This window comes from Podarcis bocagei, assembly GCF_964188305.1.
Source record: "Podarcis bocagei genome assembly, chromosome: 4".
Taxonomy (NCBI): Eukaryota; Metazoa; Chordata; class Lepidosauria; order Squamata; family Lacertidae; genus Podarcis; species Podarcis bocagei.
The window spans coordinates 28961012-28982079 of record NC_138128.1 but is presented as its reverse complement, the minus strand read 5'-3'; the positions used below and the strand labels follow the sequence as shown (position 1 = coordinate 28982079).

General features: G+C 42.6%; 1 long non-coding RNA gene across 1 annotated transcript; it reads left to right on the top strand.

Annotated features, from left to right (window-relative positions):
• Positions 1-5496: 5496 nt before the first annotated feature.
• LOC308585198 lies at positions 5497-20614 on the top strand. Its single transcript, XR_014007140.1, has 3 exons — positions 5497-5698; positions 19791-19855; positions 20503-20614. It is a non-coding gene; the product is annotated as an uncharacterized lncRNA (long non-coding RNA).
• Positions 20615-21068: the final 454 nt, after the last annotated feature.

Here is a 21068-nt window from a genome sequence, read left to right as displayed (position 1 = left end):
GCCTTCTAAGTATGGACTATTATGGTAACAAAGGAAGTGGCTCTTTGCCCGACAGAAAATGAGTGGCCTGGTCCCTCAACTCACTGGTCAAGACAAAGGCCAGAGTGGAGAGTTGAGTTATGTGAGCTAAAAGCTGGAAGCAAAGGCAGCAGGCTGGGAAGACCAAGAGTCAGAGCCATGCCTGATTTCTGCTGGAATTCAAGGCTGTGGCCATGGGAGAATCAAGACCTTATTGGGAAGTTAATGCTGTGAACCCCTCCATTGTAGGCTCAGGTGTCTATGTGTGTAAAGAAACCACATATCCTAAAGATACCACAGATTCCGCTGTCCCTCATTCCGAGGAAACATGAACCCTGGGTAAGTGTCTGGAACCCCTGGAATCCTGCACCACTCAGGGATTGGGGTGCAACAATATGAGGGTGTCTTATACTCAGCCTATCCATTGGTTCTTGCTCAGTCATGTCTAGTGTGACTTCCAGCAGCTCCTTAATGTCTCAAGAAATAGACTTTTCCCATGCTTACTGCTGGGGAAATCTGTAACTAGAGACCACAATCTCTTCTGCATGCAAAGGATGGGCTCTGTGATAGAGCTATAAGCGCTCCTCCCTTGTCAACTAATGGGCCTTTCCCATCCAATAAGGAAAGCTTCCCAGTAATCTGTGGTTGCACGATGGTTATAGGTCCATTTCCACACTTTTATCCCCTGTGTGCTGTGTGCACACACACACACACACACACACACGTGTGTGTGTGTGTGTGTGTGTATATGTGTGTGTGTGTGTATACATATATATATACATATACATACATACATACATATATACATATACATATACATACATACATTATATATATATATATATATATATATATATATATATATATATATGCATATGCATGCCCTGCTATCTGTCTGTTTTCCTCCAACTAACTAGACTAGAGAATGGTGTACATCATTTACTGTGTGCACCTGTGATAATGTTGCAATTATTTGAGGTGCTCCTGAAAGTGAGAGATAAATGCTATTGGCATGAGCCAGATGATGTAGGATTTAGATCAAATTATCCTATATCTCTCTATATGACATTGTGGCATGCATGCACAACTATGCACAGATAGTAAACAGTAATAATGCCTCCATTACTGCAGTGTGAGCATCTCCATAAGTGAAAAGCATAGCAGCATTTGCTTTTATTGTCTTTTTTTAAAAAACATGATACAAACTCATAAAGAGATGCTTTCTTTTACAAGGGATAGTCAGTGAAACTCTCATTAGGGCTTATCAGCAAACCAAAGCTGGTGACTGCCTCTTTCTTCTGCAGCAAGCATGATTTAAACAGCTGTCCTAATGACTGAAAAAGGAGGTATAAATTTAAATCAGGTGGGGAACCTGTGGCCCTCCAGATATTGCTGGACCTCAACTCCCATTGTCTCTGAACATCGGCCATCTTGGCTGGGGCTGATGGGAGCTGGAATCCAATACCACCTGGAAGGCACAAGTTGCCCACCCCTGATTCAAATTGACACATGTTGTAACCAGACGTCCCCAGACTTTCAGTATATCCACTGAACTCAGTGGGACTTCAGTCAGTCATGATTTCAGTGGGTCAACTCTAAGCATCCAGACGCTGAACTCCAGCTCCCATCAGCACCACCTTGCCCTTCCAACAGGGCTGATGGAGTTGTAGTCCAATAACATCTGGGAGGTTGCAGTCTTACATAATTTGCTTTCTCCCTGTTAGTTGGTATGAAGGCTGGGGGTTATCAAATGTGATTGGATATACGGTACTGCTCACATCTAATATTATTGACTACAAGAGGCCAGTAACTTCCACATTTTTATTAAGTGGGCTTACCATGACTGTTGCCTTTGTTCCAGCCCCCAAGACATGACTTCAGCCGTACAAGTATCCTTGTGTAGTATTGTCTTCCATATCTTGATTTATTTCCCAGCATATGATTTGTGAATTACTACTATGCTATGACACACAAGACATAACTGCTAGGCTGGATGGTTGGGGAGAAGCTCTTTTGTTCCAGACCTTGCTTTATTTTTTCCTGTATGTTCTATAATGTGAGAGATCTTTACCATGTGCTTAAACCTTTGTTGTTGCAAAATGCACATATGCAAATTGAGGAGTAGCTCTGTAAACTTTTTGCAACGAAAAACAACAGAGCCTTGTGTGATGTTAAAGACAAACAATCTTAGGATGGAATAAAGTTTCATGGACTACAGTCCAGTTCATCGAATATATGAAGTATTATCCTGTGATATAGGTGTATATATATCCATAGCTGGAGTGGGGCATTGTAAACAGTGAGATCAGGAAAACAATGACATGCAGAAAACTACAAATGACATTAGAAAAAAATAGCCTTTCATGCACAAAAAACACAATTGTGTTGATAACACACACATTATGGCATTGGGAAGCCAATTAATACATGTAGCATGACAAAAACAAACAAACAAACCACCATCATGCCAATACAATCCACAAGTGATAGAATTAAACATCTTGCAGTTCAGCGTTTTCACATTGTAATAGTCCATGAAAGCTTGTGCTAAATCTGTTAGATGTCATTAGGCACTTTATTGTTTTTAATGATTCGTTCAGGCTGTTGCTATTTGGTTGCATAATGTGGGAATGTGTGGGTGTCCTGATAATGAGTGCAAAGGAAATGGCTGCTTGGATCATAGGAAAAGTACAGGCCAGAAATCTTTCTATCCCTGGAGCTTAGGAGAAAGATCCCTCCAAGCGAACAATGGGCTTCTTTAATCTCTGCTTTGATCATCAAGGAAAAGGAAGGCTCTGGTTTGCCTGCAGCAATCTTCGAACTCAACAGTTCCATACTGAAGGGCTCTTATTTGCACTTCCTTGTAAGGAAAGGGGTGTATAGCTAGCCTAAAGCTATGCACTCCCCCCCCCCTTTTCTGAGCAGTGTGTGAAAATTCCCACACTGAAGTTACTGAATTTCTTTCCAAGAAAGACAGCTTTGAAGAATAAAGAACTTTGTTAGATAAATAAATGATAAATGAATTAAAGGCACACTTTTATTTGAATCTGGGATACTGCTTTTTGTTAAAGGAGAACAATAGCCCTACCCTTCTTGTGGTGAACGAATCTAGTTCCATTTGTGCATTGTGACCCATTACCTAAGAAAGGTTGCACTTGGGGGAAATGGTTCATAGGCGTTGTTGGCATCCGTCTGTCTCAATAGACAGTGCAGTGCACATCTGGGGGTGAAGTCAAAGCATTAGCAGCACCAAAGTGACCTCCCTGGGGTGTAAGCTTGGGCAGGGTGTATGGAGGTCCTGGGCTGCCCAGATGACAATGCCCAACTCTCGGCCTTGCTGATGTGGTCCAAAGAAAAGGAGAGCAATACATTTGGCACCAGCTTGGCTGCAGGAGTTGCCAGAAGGTGTACAATGAGCCATCGAACTGTCTTAGGGACTCAACTCCAGATTTGTGTAGGGTTAACTTTTTCTTCTCCCACAGATATCCTGCAAGGCAGTGGAGGTTTAGGACCAGAGTTTTCTTTCTCCTAGGTGGGCTACCTTCCCAGGTTGGCGAGCCCCATCTGCCACTCACTTCCTTCTACAGCACGTGCAGAAACCGCCTTCTTGACCATTGGACCCATAGTTGGTCTTGACTGAATCTGCTAGAGCCTATCTTTGTATGCAAGGGAAGTCACCAAGGTTTTGACACCCATTGACTACCCTCACCTGGTTTAGCCAGCCTGTCAAAGCAGTTCCCCAGGGTGTGGATGCTGTCGCATGCTGAAAGCTTCTAGGGGCCACAGGTGAGAGCTGAGCACAGAGTGGGGACCAAAGGTGAACGAAGTACCCAAGAAGGAGCATGGCGTGTCCCCCACAGAGTTACTACCCCATACAGCCCTCAGGGGTGGGTTACAACAATTAAAAACAACAACACATTATTACAATCAATTGGGTGAGTCTAGAAATCATAGAATCATAGAACTGTAGAGTTCGAAGGGACTTCAAGGGCCACCTAGCTTAACCCCCTGCAATGCTGGAATCTCAGTGAAACCATCCATGCCAGATGGCCATCCAACCTCTGCTTAAAAACCTCAAATGAAATAAAAAAAACTTCAATAATGACTATGCTGTCAAGGGATACCCACCCAACAGGAGTTAAACTCCAGATGTGCACACAGTGGCTTTCTATACTTGGCTTGTATATGAGGTCTGGTTACTTTTTGCTTGATAAGTTCACTAATTACTGTATTTTTCGCTCTACAAGACGCACTTTTCCCTCCTAAAAAGTAAGGGGAAATGTGTGTGCGTCTGATGGAGCAAATGCAGGCAGGAGGCTCTGCTCAGCGCTCCCTTTAAAGAGCCGTGTGGAGTGTGTGCTGCCCTTCTTCCTCCTCATGGAAAAGCCCCCAAGAGCTGCACACACATTCCGTGTGCTCTTTAAAGGGAGCGCGGCTCTTGGGGGAGCCTTAGCCGTGCGTCTTATGGTCTGGTGCGTCTTATGGAGCGAGAAATATGGTTCTCCACACAGAAAGAGTTCAGGTGTCTAAGTGTGATGTGAAACTTAGTTTTAGAGTCTGTTCCTGTCATCACTGTTTTTAAACTTGTTTAAATAAAATTTATACTGCACTTATTTTTTAAAAAGGAAGAAAAATGGACCCTGGGGAATTGGCCACATAGAAGAAGCCACATCTGATCTGGTGCTCTCATCTGGGTGATGCGAACACCACTCCCTGACCACAATTCCCATGTGTGCAATGGCTGAGGAAGTCATCATTTCCCCCATACAGCTGTACCCCTTGAGCCATTTGGGTGGCTCCTTGTGGAAAAAATTACAAATATCTGAACCAACCCTATAAGCATGTGTTTATGGTGGGCGGTATTTTGTTATAGTTTCTGTCCACAAAATTATATTATATGTATATAATGAAAATTATAGCAGAACTTGTAAAAGGATTGGATGTTTGATGACTGCAGTGCTCAGAACGGGAGGAAAAGGTTCTGTTGACAGAGTATTTCTAAGTAGTCCTAGCAAGCTCAGCAATGTAACAAGACAGTTTATCATAATTAAGAAGCAAGAACTCCTAGATGTACATTTTTTAAGGCTGGGAAAAATAAAAGAGACAGGGATACTACAGAGACAGAATTCAGTAACTACCCATAGAACATCTGCTGTAAAATAAAAATATAGATTCTGCCTAAAAAACAAGGTGATTTAAATGTCTTTCTTTCTTTCTTTCTTTCTTTCTTTCTTTCTTTCTTTCTTTCTTAGCAGATTCTGTAAATCAATCCTCGGATGAATGCCAAAATATAAATTTACTAAAGAAACAAAATTAATTATTGTTTTCCCTAGCACAATGAGCCATGTCACTAACCCAGAAATCTACCAAGTGGAAAACAATACTATGCATTGTCTCCATCTAATTGTTTAAGTAGGGCAAATATTTTTTCTCCCTCTCTCATAATACTAGAATGCCGGGTCATCCAATGAAGCGGAACGTTGGAAGATTCAGCAGAGACAATAGAAAAGTACTTCACATGGTATACTGTGGAATTTTCTCCCACGTGATGCCCACCCACCACCCTGGGTGGCTTGAAGAGACGATAAGACTATTGTAGACATGATGGCAAGGTGATGTTCTTATCACCTTGTTGGAAGCAGAATGCTTCTGACTGCTGGCTGCTGGGAATCACATTTGGGTGAGTGCTGTTGCATTAAGGTCCAGCTTGCAGATTTTCCAAAGTCAGCCTCTGTGAGAAGAAGATTCTGGACTAGATGGGCTCTTGGCTTGATCCAGCAAAAGCTCTTCTTACATTCTTAATGTATTTTGTGCCTGAATTCCTGTCCCTTGATAAAATAATAATAATAATAATAATAATAATAATAATAATAAGAAGAAGAAGAAGAAGAAGAAGAAGAAGAAGTTATTTATACCCAGCCCATTTGGCTGGGTTTCCCTAGCCACTCTGGGCGGCTTCCAGCAAAATATTTAAATACAATAATTCATCAAATATTAAAAGCTTCCCTAAACAGGGCAGCCTTCAGATGTCTTCTAAAAGTCAGATAGTTGTTTATTTCCTTGACATCTGACGGCAGAACGTTCCACAGGGTGGGTGCCACTACCGAGAAGGCCCTCTGCCTGGTTCTCTGTAACTTCAATTCTTGCAGTGAGGGAAGTGCCAGAAGGCCCTCGAAGCTGGACCTCAGGGTCCAGGCAGAATGATGGGGGTGGAGACGCTCGTTCAGGTATACTTTGAACAACCATGTTAGGGAAAGCTTCACCTGCTGATTTCCTAGTCACCCAGCTATTAAGACATTCGAGCCTCAACATGAACCTCCTCTTCTCCAGGTGCTGTAAAGGAGTAATCTATATGATGCAAAAGTGTGTCGCGTGTGAAACTTCACTAACTAGATCTCTATTGCGGAACTCATTGCCTCTGTATATTAAACAGGCACTCTCTGTGTTTAGTTTTAGATGCCAGCTTAAAATGTTTATATTTCAGATGCTTACTGAGCCCTCTCCCAGTTTCGTGTTCTTCTGCCCCTTTTTTTTACTTTTGTTTTCACACACACCACTTTGAGACGACTTGTTTCCTTGTTTGAGCAGTAGAGAGATAGGTGTAAATATACAAATAAAGCAAGCAGGGCCCCCTCCCCGCAGCAAATTAAAGTTCTTTCCAGCCCTCATGGGATGATTCTTGTTTTTTAAAACCTGATGTCAAATGAGGTTGCTAGCATTTTCGTTAATTTATGAATGCTTCTTTTTTAAATGTACTGTTTTTATTACAGAGTAAACAGCAGTTTGCTGTAATAAATATGTGTCCTGGCAATGTAACAGTTTCTCACCCGAAGAGTAGATTCTGTGGATAAAATTCTTAGTCATGTTTCCTTTTATTTACAAATTGCATATACTCAGGCTTAAATTCTAGATTCCCACACCCACTTCTGCAGCCCAAACATGGGAAGACAACAAATGTTTGCTGTGCCATCCCTAAGAACCTTAGGAAAGTTCTTGGAACAAAGGCACACTATGCCCATCAAATTAGGCAGATATCTAATTGTTTCAGCTTTAACAATGGCACTAGATTCACTCTCAAATATCCCAGTGAATCAGATGCTGCCATCACTGAGTTTAAGAACAGCAGGACTCTGAAGTATCATGGGGCAAGATCTAGTTGGCGGACTGACTTACAATTCTGCCAGCTTCCAATCTCTGTCCCTCCGACTCCAAAAGTTAGAAAGTTAGCACGCTTTCTAAGTAACTTAGCGGAGAATGAAAGCATTAATATGGGGTGAGATAAGCTTAGCCAGAATTCTGCCCACCCCCCAGCAAAAATCAGAACATGCTTAATTAACCAAACAGTTAGGCTTATTAACAAAATACACCAAACATACTTCTCAGTTATAATTTCTAATACTGTCCCTGCCTGATCTACTATGGGGGGTAAGTTACCGCTTACATGGTACCATAAGCACCATAGCAGAGGACAATACAGTGGTACCTCGGGTTACATACGCTTCAGGTTACATATGCTTCAGGTTACAGACTCTGCTAACCCAGAAATATTACCTCGGGTTAAGAACTTTGCTTCAGGATGAGAACAGAAATCGTGCTCTGGCGGCGCGGCAGCAGCGGGAGGCCCCATTAGCTAAAGTGGTGCTTCAGGGTAAGAACAGTTTCAGGTTAAGAACAGACCTCCAGAATGAATTAAGTTCTTAACCTGAGGTACCACTGTATACGGAAACAGAAATGACTCTCTCTCTCTACCTTCCTGGCAGAAAATGTGGCATAGAATCCTGGGAACAAAGTTTGCTAATTCCAAACTGAAGACCATTGGCAAGAGGCTAATAATAATAATAATACAGGAGTATGCAGAGGATTGCCTGAAAAATGAACCAAACAAGCCTGCTTTAGCATATAGAGCAGGAATGTGAAACAGAGCCTGTGTACACATGGCATTTTATTCTAGAGTCAATGGAGATTACTTGTTTTTTCTATGCTTTCACATAATCCAGATTTATTGCATATTTTTTTGCCCCCAAAAGGTGCTTCTTCTCAAGGTCATTGCAGATTGACTCTGCATAATCCTGCAGTGTCACCATTTGAAAACAGATGAAATCAGTTGTGGGTGGTCCCAGAAAGGGAGAGAGCATCCACACCTGTCTAATGACATCGTGGGTGAGCATGCGCCAACATTGCAATCACCACATCCTCCTTCATTTGCTTGGGCATGTCCAGGGAGAGAAAGGCATGGATCAAGGGCATATCAAACACATTATCATATACATACCATAGCAGGAGGGCAGGAACTAGAATCAAACAAGATTGAAAACAGCTTGTGGAATATGAGCATGAATGAGTATGACTGAGGAAAAACTACATTTTTGTCTTACAAACAGGTTAGTGTATATGCAGCCCAAGCTCAACCAAGATCCCGCATAGATACGATGACTAGGATTGAAATAAAAATCAGATATAGAATTACCGATCACATGAAATTTCATTATTTTTACCTGTTGCATGTTGCATCTTTGCAAAAATTCGCTCACAACACCTCCCCTCCGGGAAGAGGAGAGGCTTTGTCATTAACCCTTCATAGTGATGTAGTCCACTGAATGGGACTGCATGGGTGCAGGTGAATAAAAATTGCCTGGCAGAGATGCCCACTTGCAATCCTATTCCCATTTACCAGGGACTAAGTCTCACTGGAACATTATCATCATGGCTATCGGTTCTACTGCCTGCTTCTATTCTTAATTATGAATTGGCAGTGAAGGGGCTTTTCCTCGGCAGCAGCAAGCAGGAGGGATCCAGCAGTAGCTAATTTTGAGGGAAGAGTCCAAGATCACATGATGAAATTACACTTTGAAAGCAAAGAAGGCTCTCTCCCGTAATGCTGGCATCCCATAATGCTGGCAGAATGGGAAAACATTTGGAATACAACTATGAATTTTACAGCGTGTTACAATATTAAAGAGAACATGCTAAAGATGCAGTATAGATGGTATCTTACGCCGTCAAGACTTTCCAGGATGTATAAAAATATCACGAGTAACTGTTGGAGGTGTGGGGAAAGTAATGGAGATATGTACCACATGTGGTGGATGTGTAGGAAAATAAGAGAATTATGGGGCCTCGTCTATGATGAGCTGAAAAAAATCCTTGGAACAACATTTTTTTAAAAAGCCAGAAGCGTTTTGGTTAAGCATCGTTGGTAAAGATATCCTGAAAAACTTAAGAGAAATATTTCTATATGCTACGGCAGTGGCCGGAATACTAGTAGCAAAGAACTGGAAAGGGGAAAATGTTCTGACTATAATGGATTGGCAGAATAAGTTGCTAGAATATGTGGAAAAGGCGCAATTGACCGACAGCCTAAGGGGCAGTTCAAGACAAGAATTTGCACAAAAATGGGATAAATGCAAGAGATATGTACAAAAATATACCAATGGTTTTTTGTCTATGGCCGCATTTGAATGACCTTGGATAAAGAAATATAAGAGAAATAAGATCAATGGTACAAATTGTTGTAAGAATGTATTAGAGAATATATAAAGAATAGATTAATAATGGTAGGTACATTCACTATTAGAATAAAAGCATACAACAGGAATTGACAGGAAGTCCAAAGTTTTTATGATTTTTTCGTTAATAATTTTTATTAATAAGTTTTGTTAATAACTGCATAAAAAGTAGCATAAACACAGCTGAAGCTTAAGGTTTATAACTATGTAAGAAAAGACAAGTATATGTTTGTGTGTGTGTGTGTGTGTGTGTGTGTGTGTGTGTGTGTGTATATGATTGAAATCTCAATTTACTCTACGAGATGTACTATATATATGTAATGTATTGTAAGACTACAGTGGTGCCCCACAAGACGAATGCCTCGCAAGATGAAAAACTCGCTAGACGAAAGGGTTTTGCGGTTTTTGAGCTGCTTCGCAAGACGATTTTCTCTATGGGCTTGCTTCGCAAGACGAAAACGTCTTGCAAGTTTGTTTCCTTTTTCTTAACACCATTAATACAGTTGCGACTTGACTTCGAGGAGCAACTCATAGAACGCGGTGTGGTAGCCTTTTTTGAGGTTTTTGGTGATTTTTGAAGCTTTTCCAAAACTTTTCCGACACCGTGCTTCGCAAGACGAAAAATTCGCTAGGCGACAAAACTCGTGGAACGAATTAATTTCGTCTTGCGAGGCACCACTGTATTAATAAAGCTTGTTACATTGCAAAAAAGCAATAAAGCAAGAAAGCAAAGAAGGCTCTCACTAGCTGGTATAAGCTAGTGAGCGGAATAAGGGCCACTTCACAAAATGGAACAGAATGTTTAATTACACCGATTCTACAATCTTAAGCATAGTCACTGGGGAACTAGGGCCATTGCAATAATTCAGGTGAGTTTTGTTGCAGTATAGCACTAAAACTGTGATGTCCCCCAGTACACAGTAGAAAAGTATCAATAAATTAAATCAATTAAGGGGTATATGGGGTGTTAGGGGAGGGGTAGTTCCTACCTTGCACTCAGCTCTCATCTGCGGCTCCTAGAAGCTGTCAGCATGCAACAGCAGCCACTCGCTGACTAAACCAGGTGAGGGTAGCTGATGGGCCTCAAACCCTTGGTGAGATAAGGACTTTGCCTATATGTGAAGACAGGCTTTAGTGGATTGAGTTGACAACACCAATAGTGGGTCCATAGTCAAGAAGGCGGTTTCTGCATGTGCTGTAGAGGGAAGTGAGTGGCAGATGGGGTTTGTCAACCTAGGAAGGTAGCCAATCTAGGAGAAGGAAAACTCTGATCCTAAGCTTCTGCTGCCTTGTGGTAAAGAGGAGACTGAGATAGCCATCTTCAAGTATCTAATATGATATGATAGCCATCTTCAAATATCTCAAGAGATGTCACATGGAGGATGGAGCAAGCTTGTTTTCTCCTGCTCTGGAGGCTAGGATCCAAAACAATGGATTCAAGTTCCAAGAAAGGAGATTCTGACTAAACATCAAGAAAAACTTTCTGACAGTAAGAGCTGTTTGATAGTGGAGCAGACCCCCACCATAGGTAGTGGATTCTCCTTCGGGGGGGGGGGGTTAAAGCAGAGGTTGGATGACCACCTGTCATGTATGATCTACTTGAGATTTTTGCATTGCACTGGCTTGGATTAGATGACCCCTGGGATCTCTTCCAGCTCTACAATTCCATGATTCTATGACATTTGGGGCATTAGGCACACTGATTCATTGTGCTTACAGGAACAATGGACAGTTCCTTTCTGCCCTAAGAGTTGATGGTGATGTGATAGAAGCATTGTGGTGAACTCACTCATCCCAGAGATGGCAGTGAAACTAAATAAATGAGTGAACCCTACAGAAAAAGGATGCCTCTTATACCACATCCATCTCTCTTAAAAGCTTGTGTTGGCTTCCAGCTTGGTATTTGCAAGTCATGTGGGAACTGATGGTTCCGGCTCGACCAATTGACAGAGTGGGGCTGCCTAGCAATATCAGCTCAGGTGGCAGAGTCGTCTGATCGAGTGACTTTTGCACACTAATTGGTATCTCTTCCCTTTAGTTCTGGTGGCCCGCATTTCTGTTGAGGTGCAATCCAGCCATAGAAGGAAGTGTCTCCTGAAAGGCCCTTAGGGAGCTGTATGTGAACTATTCCTCAGCAACGGCAGTTTCACATTCAACATAGATCAGTTTACCCCATGTTGCACACATCTGGTGTGATGGAACTCCAGTAAGAGAGACGGAAGTTGCTACAGAAATGCAAAGAAACATACAGTTAAGATTTCCCTTTTAGAGGAAAGTAATCAGTGATCAGAAATTATTTTCTAATTTAAAGTATAGGAGAAAGCATTTCACAGTCCTTACTGTATCAGGATCCTCACAGTACTGGAGTTTCGGGTGGAACATTAATTTTCACACAAGACTTTTCACACTCTGAGTTGTTCTTGAATCAGCATATTCTCATTCATGTTATAGCTCTCAGCAACACTTACGTCACTGATGAATGTTCTGTGCATCAGTTGATGAATAATCTCTGTGATGAAGAGAGGAAAATGTGTGGGATAAAAGGTCTGTGATCTGTTTGAGACAATAGCTTAGTTTCTGCCAAAGAGGCAACCCATTGTCCTGTGTGATTAATATGCAAAAATAGAGATCCTCACTCAGTATGGATGTTAATATTAATGCCTGCCCTATTTGTGTGTCCCTTGTGCAACACATCCACCCCCACACCAGCCTTCATGCATAACAAAACTAAAAGACAATATTCCACACTGGAACAATTCACACTTCTCCTTCGATTTCATGTTTGCTCTAAAGGTCTCCGAAAGGCATCCAGGAAGAAGCTATAACCCAATTCTTGATGCTGTATTTCAAGCACAATCTTCTGTGAGAATCACCGCTAATCATGTGCGATGTTAAGTTGTGGGAGAAGATATCAGACGACACAGTGATTCTCCAAACAGCTCTTGTTTATTCACAGGCCAGGACAGAACTGAACTGAAGGGTTCAGTCAGCCTGCTTATATAGAGCTCCAGTACAATGTAACTGTAACAATTTTCTAAAACTATCCAATCACTGAATGTCACTTTCGACCCCTTATTTGCACAACTATCTACAGTATCCCCCTGCTGGCCCAGGGTGAGAACTTCAGTACATAACATGCGAGATTAGAAGAAAGGTTAGGTTGTTGTTTTGTGTGTTTGTGTGTGGGGCTAACTGGATGGCTGGAATAAAGGTCCCCTCCTCAGCCGACCACTTTAACAGTCATGACTTTCCCCTGTAAGAACCCTGTGAACTGAGGTTTGTTAAGGGTGCTGGGGACTGTAGCTCTGTGAAAAGCAAACTACAATTCCCAGTGGGGAATCTGTGCACTGGGAGAAAGCATGACTGTTAAAGAGTGCTTAAATACAAATACAGTGTATGGCACCCAAGGCTGGCTGCTGTGTCAGCAAATGACTTTTGAGCCAAGAGAAGCATCACCTCTTCTCTCCAAAGACCATTGATTATTTAATCTCTATACCATTAAAAATATCTCAAAGCAGTGTACAAAGGCAGCGACAACAGACAACTGAAGCAAAGTATTACAAAAATACACAGTTACATAGAAAAATGTTACATTAACACAAAGTTATTAGTACATAAAAATATAAATTGATATCAGTTCATTTTCCTTCTGACACATCCTCCCTCTCAGACTCCAGGTTCTCACTCAGGGTCCAAACAAACTCTCAGCTCATCCACAAACATCTTTCAACGAGAAGAGTTTCTGCAAGCAGCAGACCTCACCCTAGTCTCTCACCCTAGACTTGCTTTTTATGGGCAGGCCCAGGGTGGATGGCACTTCCTCAGGCTTCCCACAGCTGTGCCCCATTCAGTTGTACTCTCCACACCCAGTTCCAGGTGCAGCAGGTTTGTTGAGTTTCCCAGGGGGTCCAAAGGATGGGCAAAGTGTCCCCCTCCACTCACAGCGCTCTTCTTCACCTTCTGCCCTCACCTCCTCCAGCAGCTAGTCACCTCGTCTCCCTGTGGGGGACAACAGTTTAAGGTTCCCCCCTCTCTTTGCATGGACCTCAGTAATCTGAAACTGAAGGATTACCTGCCCATGATTCTCCAAGCAGCTCTAGGTGAATTGTGAGAGAGACTGATAGTATTCATTCTCTAAACTTGTGTGTCAGTGACAAAGAATCTGCCAACATCTGGCTCCTGAATATGGGTGCCTGGGGACTCTTGAGTCACTGGAGTTGTGTCCCGGAGGCACTCTGCAATCTCCATGGTGATAAAGCTCACAACAGTGACTAGTTTTCCTCCAGTGGTGGGAAAGTTAGCATACCTTTCTAACAAAAAGGTGTTGAATGCATACAAGAGCAACCAAGCTTCCCAACACAAGATCTGAATTTAGGCTCTGTTTTAGGCCCTGTTGTGTGGGACTGCCATTTTCCAGTTTTCCCTTTCTACCTGTCTCATATTTGCCCTCGTATTTCACTTGTTTGAGGGCAGGACCCACCTGGATGGGTGCTCATTCTTAGAGATTCATAGACCTGGAGAAACACAGAGATCTAGAGAACCATATGGCTTTAATTGTCAGAAGCAATAGAGAGATAGAATGTTTTGTTGGGACCCCAGTTAATATGACTTTGGGGGGGGGGAGCAGGGAGTTATTGACATCACACTTTAATTCAGGAAGGGAGAAAGTAACCCCAAATCACCCACGTAGAGCCTATGCATACTGCAAGTACTGTATATACACTGATATTCATTCCTGAAGTTAACAGAATTTAAGTTCCTCTTCATCCTGGAGAAGAGTGACTAGTGAGGTGCCACAGGGTTCTGTCTTGGGCCCGGTCTTATTCAACATCTTTATCAACGACTTGGATGATGGACTCAAGGGCATCCTGATCAAATTTGCAGATGACACCAAACTGGGAGGGGTGGCTAACACCCCAGAGGACAGGATCACACTTCAAAACGACCTTGACAGATTAGAGAACTGGGCCAAAACAAACAAGATGAATTTTAACAGGGAGAAATGTAAAGTATTGCACTTGGGCAAAAAAAAATGAGAGGCACAAATACAAGATGGGGGACACCTGGCTTGAGAGCAGTACATGTGAAAAGGATCTAGGAGTCTTGGTTGACCACAAACTTGACATGAACCAACAGTGTGACGCGGCAGCTAAAAAAGCCAATGCAATTCTGGGCTGCATCAATAGGAGTATAGCATCTAGATCAAGGGAAGTAATAGTGCCACTGTATTCTGCTCTGGTCAGACCTCACCTGGAGTACTGTGTCCAGTTCTGGGCACCACAGTTCAAGAAGGACACTGACAAACTGGAATGTGTCCAGAGGAGGGCAACCAAAATGGTCAAAGGCCTGGAAACGATGCCTTATGAGGAACGGCTAAGGGAGCTGGGCATGTTTAGCCTGGAGAAGAGGAGGTTAAGGGGTGATATGATAGCCATGTTCAAATATATAAAAGGATGTCACATAGAGGAGGGAGAAAGGTTGTTTTCTGCTGCTCCAGAGAAGCGGACACGGAGCAATGGATCCAAACTACAAGAAAGAAGATTCCACCTAAACATTAGGAAGAACTTCCTGACAGTAAGAGCTGTTCGACAGTGGAATTTGCTGCCAAGGAGTGTGGTGGAGTCTCCTACTTTGGAGGTCTTTAAGCAGAGGCTTGACAACCATATGTCAGGAGTGCTCTGATGGTGTTTCCTGCTTGGCAGGGGGTTGGACTCGATGGCCCTTGTGGTCTCTTCCAACTCTATGATTCTATGATTCTAAGTGACCAGCTCTGTAATTCAGCCATCTTGGATAATATTTGTTACACCTTCTGAGATGCAGGTTTGGCAACAAATGCAGCAATTCATCTGCCTGTTCAAATACAGAGGATAGTGGTTAGGAACATAGGAAGCAGCCTTATAACAAGTCAGATCACTGGTATCTACCTAATTCAGTACTGCTTGCACTGACTATCAGCAGCTCTCCAGGGTTTCACATGGGGGTGGGGTGGGGTGGGCATTCCCAGTCCTACCTGGAGATGCCAGGGATTGAATCTGGAACCTTGTGTATGCAAAGCAGATGCTCTATGACTGAGCCATGGCCCACCTGCATAGAAAGCAATTGAAAGTCTAACCCAGTGGTTGGAATATTCTTTCAGAAAAGCCAGATATAATGCAGTTTTGCACTTGGCTGAAGCAGTGCTTAAAATTATATTTCTTCCATTGTGAAACCCAGTGCTTGTCTACAAGCCATTTCCTTGGCTGGCTATAGAGTTGCTCGTTCATCCATTTAAATTAATGTGTCATGAAGTTGGGTACATTTCAGTATCCTGGTGATGTGTAAAGGCTGTGCCTGAACCTGCAGTTGGATGATCAGCCACATGGAGCTTTAAAAGTCTTGTTTACTTAGCTGCATCTTCACCATGATTTCAGCCAAGTGGCATAAAAGGTGTCAGAAAGTCAATAGAAGGAATTCAGTAGCTGTTCTCGAAGTGTTTGTGCTGGGCTCAGGGCCTGATTTATCAAGTTCGCTGTCTATTGTTTGATTTCAAAGAAATGTGACAAAGTGCAATGCATTGTCTTCTGTATGTTTCTTCAGTGGCACATCTTATTTGGGTTGAATTTACAAGAGCAAAGGGAAAATATAGGGCTGCATCATCTGTAAGGTGGTTGTGGCCCCTGGTGCAATTCCAAAAAGAGTCCCTGCCCCATAAGAAGCATATGAAATAAAATATCACAAAGTAAGTCTTGCGGTATCTTAAAGACTTAAAACAACGATGATGGCATAAATGTTTAAGGTCCACAAAATATACAAGGAGCCTGTGGGGTTTCACAACTGTCAGCAAAGCACATGCCCACACAATACATTTTGCCAGCCTTGATAAACAAAATAAAAATACTCCAAGCATGTTTTGTTTCACATTGTAAACACCTTTAACTTATCATTATTCTTTTTCTCACTTTCTGACTTGGGCCAGTCACCACCAGTCTAACCAACCACACATGGCTGTTGGGAAGATGTAGGAGGCGTAATATGGCTGCAAATTGGGATTTACTGACCTACATTTTTAAAAAGAAAGGAAAGCTCAGGGTCTGGGCCCCTTTGCAGGCAGGGCACTGGTGCAATTGCTACAACTGCACCATTCCTAATTTGGTCTTGTTCATACATGATAGAAGCTATATCCCTTCTGAGGTATTTGAAAAGCAGCACATTCAATGAATGGGCTGGTGGAACACCTTGACCTACGTGTAGAATCATAGGATTTTAGTGTTTAATGGACTTTGGGGGTTCTGTAGCCCAACTTCAATGCAGGATCTACAATGCAATATGCAACTACAATGTGCCCGACAGCAAATGTGGCATTGTCCAAGCTCTGATTAAATACCTTCAGTGAAAGAGGCTCCATCACTTTCCAAGGGAGCCTGTTCTTGTGTCAACCAGCTTTTACCACTAGGAAATTTCTCATAGTTTAGCCATCTTGCCTTCTGGAAAAACAGCAAACAAGCCTGTTCCATCCTCTACTGGAAGATGGATATTTGAACACATTCATTGAACACCTTCACAGCACTTTTGTGTATACAAAGAAGATTCCTATTACATACATGAGTTGGGGTATAGTTTAGGGTTTTTTTGTTGGGAGGTTCTCATGCTGTTATTATTGCCCTAATTGTTTAAAATGTTTTTTAGCTACATTTTAACTTGCGTATTTTTAAATTTGCGGGTTTTGTTGTTTTTCAAATTAAGGGACGTATGTTGTACCTGGGAAGAGAGGTGCCAGGGAGTGCAGGGGCAACTCCAATCGCAATGGCTCTGGGCAAGGGAAGGTTTGGTGTGGGAGGTTGGGTAGACTGGGTAAAGGGGACATGGCACAACAATTAGTGACTGTGCTGTGTACCAGCCCCTCATCCAACCTGGGGAATTGCAGTTGTCCTCTCAACACGTCCATGGGTCTGCGGCTATTGTTGCTGAATGCCAGGCCAACTCTGAGTAAGACCTTCCTCACCCATGATCTGAGGAAGCCAATGTGGTCTATATCACTGAGACCTGGGTGAGTGAGCAGGGCAGAGTTGGTCTCACCCAGCTGTGCCCACCTAGATACTTGGTGCAGCATCAGGGCAGGTTTGAGGGTCAGGGAGTAGGAGTTGCTGCAGTCTATAGAAATTCTATCGAAAAGCAGAGACATCACCTTGCCAGCAAAGGTCTGTATAGTTAAAACTATGGTTTTCCCAGTAGTGATGTATGGAAGTGAGAGCTGGACCATAAAGAAGGCTGATCGCCAAAGAATTGATGCTTTTGAATTATGGTGTTGGAGGAGACTCTTGAGAGTCTCATGGACTGCAAGAAGATCAAACGTATCCATTCTTAGGGAAATCAGCCCTGAATGCTCACTGGAAGGACAGATCCTGAAGCTGAGACTCCAATACTTTGGCCACCTCAAGAGAAGAGAACACTCCCTGGAAAAGACCCTGATGTTGGGAAAGATGGAGGGCACAAGGAGAAGGGGATGACAGAGGACGAGATGGTTGGACAGTGTTCTTGAAGCTACCAGCATGAGTTTGACCAAACTGCGGGAGGCAGTGGAAGACAGGAGTGCCTGGCGTGCTCTGGTCCATGGGGTTACGAAGAGTCGGACACGACTAAATGACTAAACAACAACAATAGAAATTCTCTCATTTCCAGGCTTTCTGCCCAGTTGGGGGGAAATCTAGGCTATGTGTTCCTGGCATTGGGCAGTCGGGACAGATTAGGGATTCAGATGGTTTCCTGCCCACCGCAATGCTCTGGCACGAGAGACTCATCCCCTCTTGTCCTGGGTTCTGTCACTTGGTGCATCAAAATAAAGGTTCCCTTCTGTATGCACTGTCCCGTCCTTTGGCTGCCTTAGCCCTGAGCAGTCACAACTCCATAGCTTTCGCTCTTCAGCTTCATCTTGTAAAAGCTTGAACAGAAGCCTTAATATGCAGATTGATTTAGCACTGCGGCAGGATGATTGAAAAGTGGATATCTATTCTAACTGTGAATCATTATTCGGGTCTGATTTGTGTATTATAGTCTTAAATGTGATTCAGGCAATGCTGCCTTAGATGCTGCTATATGAAGTGATAATGGGAAGGGCATTAGCTATAATGGGTCATGAGCCGACTCATTAGACAATACAACTGATTTTTACTGAGTGCATCAGTTTCAATAGCGAGTTTAGTTCTTTTGATGTGGAGCAGAACTGTTCAGTGGGTTATCTGTCAAAATCAAGATTCGGGTTACTTTAGGCGTCTCTCGAGTTGCTATTTTTTCACCTTTAAAGAGAAAGGTGATTTTCTAAGAATTTTCCATACATAAAATGAATTTTCTTCATGAAGCCCTTATAAAACCCATCATAAAGCCGGAGGCTTGATTTAACCAGTTTGGAAAGCCGCAATTCTCATTTCAAGCTTGTCAAAGATTCCAGCCAATTACTTTACTTCAAAGAAGAAATAAAGTGCATGTTTATAGCACACCTGTCTCCACCTTAGCTTTAGGAATGAAACACTCTGGTGCCGATGGTTTCTCTAAATCACTTATAGCCTTCTTCTTTACAACTTAATACACACCTTGCTCTAGTCCAGCCAGTTGCTGTATTCTCAGTCTTTGACTTGATTCACACCCACATTGATTTGTATGTGCAGTAACCCACAAGGCTGGCCATATATAGCCTCCAGAGAGGGAAGGTCCAAGGTCCAATACCTGGTATCTGTCTGAAACCCTGGAGAGCGGCTTCCAGCCAGTGTAGACAATACTGAGCTTGATGGATGAACGGCCCAACTTCCTATAGTAGACTTTCTGTTGTGTTGGTGCTGACCTTTAAAGCCCTAAATGGCCTCGGTCTTGTATACCTGAAGGAACGTCTCCCCCCCCATTGTTCAGCCCAGACACTGAGATCCAGCCTTCTGGCGGTTCCCTCATTGCGAGAAGTGAGGCTACAGGGAACCAGACAGAGGGCCTTCTCGGTAGTGGCGCCCACCCTGTGGAACACCCTCCCTTCAGATGTGAAGGAAATAAGTAGCTATCCTATTTTTAAAAGACATCTGAAGGCAGCCCTGTTCAGGGAAGTTTTTAATATATAACACTGTATTGTTTGTAATACTTGATTGGGAGCCGCCCAGAGTGGCTGGGGAAACTCAGCCAGATGGGCAGGGTTATAAATAAATTATTATTATTATTATTATTATTATTATTATTATTATTATTATTATTATATTAAACTTTCTATTCGTTAAACTGTTTCTTTGAACTACTCCTCATCTGTTTCAGGAGGATATTTTCACTGTCCCTAAAGAGAAGATGCATTGGCTTGGAGGACAGATTGCATATGAAAGGTGTGGAACATGATCTTGTGACATGCTTGCACTGAGAATGGCAATCCTTGGATGTGTATTTGTCAGGCCCATGTTCAAGTTTCTACTGCAACTGCTTTGGGTTTAACAATACTCGATTGGTGAAGGAAGATGCTAGCTGCCATCATGGGGCCCTAACAATCTGATACAAACAAATTCTACCATTGTATCCATGAAAAAATGTGTGACCGGCAGCTTCTCCTAATCAGTATGCAGGGGCATCCTTTTTAAGCTGGAATCTCTATGCAACAGTCTGTCCATCTCTTGAAATCTTCCATGACTACAATGCTCAATTATAAACATTTGAAAGATGGCTATATGGTACAAATGAAAGGGTGGATGTAACAGATCACACGAGTAATTTGTGTTTCACTTGCTTTCTTGGTTTCCCCCTAACTGCAGATAACATTAATTAAACCATGTCATTATCCTAGCTAAGATGCAGTAAATCAAATGCACTGTATACACTTCAAAATAGACTAAGTCAAATTTCCTAGAATGGAGTTTGTGTTATTAGTTCCCATGTATTGCTTGCACAAAGCATTTTATGAAAGCACCTAACATGGGGATCAATAGACTCCAATTATGATTGTTATATATGTGTATCTTGTTTTCTTTTGTTCTTAAAGTATTGAACTTCTAAGTCCCAGTAATTGAAGGCTGGAAGATAAACTCATACGCTTCATTCTACTTTCCTCCAGTGATTCACCTAGTAATCTTGGATCCTTTGGTGAATTTTTTTGGGGTAAGTCATTTGTGTCTAGTTATAGTTTTTGCTATATACAACACCAAAGCTAAAATGAAAAGCAAAATAAAGCTAACAATTCCAGTTCTGAACAGTGCAATGCAAATATCAGGGGGGAAATGTATCTTGCAAATTAACCTTTGAAGATGAAAGCAGGGGCATGAAAGGGTCTGAAGAATGGGACACCAAATGGTGGCTACATGTGTGGGAGGAAGAGGACAAGGGTGTGTGTGACAGTTACAATGTGTGGGAGGAACAACATGCAGGAGGTTACCATGCGTGGTTTGTGTGCAAGGGGGGCGGGTTTGCACAAAAGGAGGGGCAGGCATGGAAATACGGGGCAAAGTGAAAACTGGGGGGGGGGGACTGAGCTGCAGAACAGAAGAGTGCAGTGGCTTCAGAAATGGGATGGGGAGAAAAGCTCTCTAGAGTTACGGCTGGGGGAATGGC